Source organism: Sciurus carolinensis, chromosome 11, assembly GCF_902686445.1.
Source record: "Sciurus carolinensis chromosome 11, mSciCar1.2, whole genome shotgun sequence".
Classification (NCBI taxonomy): domain Eukaryota; kingdom Metazoa; phylum Chordata; class Mammalia; order Rodentia; family Sciuridae; genus Sciurus; species Sciurus carolinensis.
Genome location: NC_062223.1, coordinates 57,418,440 through 57,419,338, shown reverse-complemented (window position 1 = coordinate 57,419,338; position 899 = coordinate 57,418,440). Strand labels below are relative to the sequence as shown.

Below are 899 nucleotides of genomic sequence, written 5' to 3'. Positions count from 1 at the left end.
GGTGGCAGCGGAGGGACTGAATTAGGTCACTGAGAGTGGGCATGTCCCCCACCTGGGTGCTTTGTGTTGCCAAGTGTTGTGCATTTAAATGTCCAGGAACTCAGACAGGATCTGTTGGGTTCTCTGTCTTCTTGGCTTATGGGTGACAACATTTTGTCCCATAGAGTCTTTTTCTTCCCCCCACAAACCTTTCATCTTTGAGCTGATATTTACTAGTTCTTACTATGCACTTACTAAATATGTCTTTGTAAAGCAATGTTGATATGTCACTTAATCCCAATAAAGTTGTCCCTGGTGCTCGCTTCGGGAGCACGTATACTAAAATTGGAACATTACAGAGAAGATTAGCATGGCCCCTGTGCAAGGATGACACGCAAATTTGTGAAGTGTTCCATATTTTTTCAGAATGGGAGAATATCTTTGCCACTCATACTTCAGATAGAGCGCTAATTTCCAGAATCTATAAAGAACTCAAAAAACTCTACACGAAGAATACAAATAATCCAATCAACACATGGGTTAAGGAAATGAACAGACAATGCACAGAAGATCTACAAGCAATCAACAGATATATGAAAAAATGTTCAACATCTCTAGTAATAAGAGAAATGCAAATCAAAACTACCCTAAGATTTCATCTCACCCCAATTAGAATGGCGATTATCAAGAACACAAGCAACAATAGGTGTTGGCGAGGATGTGGGGAAAAAGGTACACTCATACATTGCTGGTGGGGTTGCAAATTAGTGCAGCCACTCTGGAAAGCAGTGTGGAGATTTCTCAGAAAGCTTGGAATGGAACCACCATTTGACCCAGCTATCCCACTCCTTGGTCTATACCCAAAGGACTTAAAATCAGCATACTACAGAGATGCAGCCACATCAATGTTCATTGCTGCT

The 899-nt window shown here is 41.3% G+C and overlaps 1 non-coding gene across 1 annotated transcript; it reads left to right on the top strand.

Annotated features, from left to right (window-relative positions):
• The first annotated feature begins 294 nt into the window (after positions 1–294).
• LOC124960868 (U6 spliceosomal RNA) lies at positions 295–401 on the top strand. Its single transcript, XR_007104186.1, has one exon. It is a non-coding gene; the product is annotated as a U6 spliceosomal RNA (small nuclear RNA).
• The last annotated feature ends 498 nt before the right edge of the window (positions 402–899 follow it).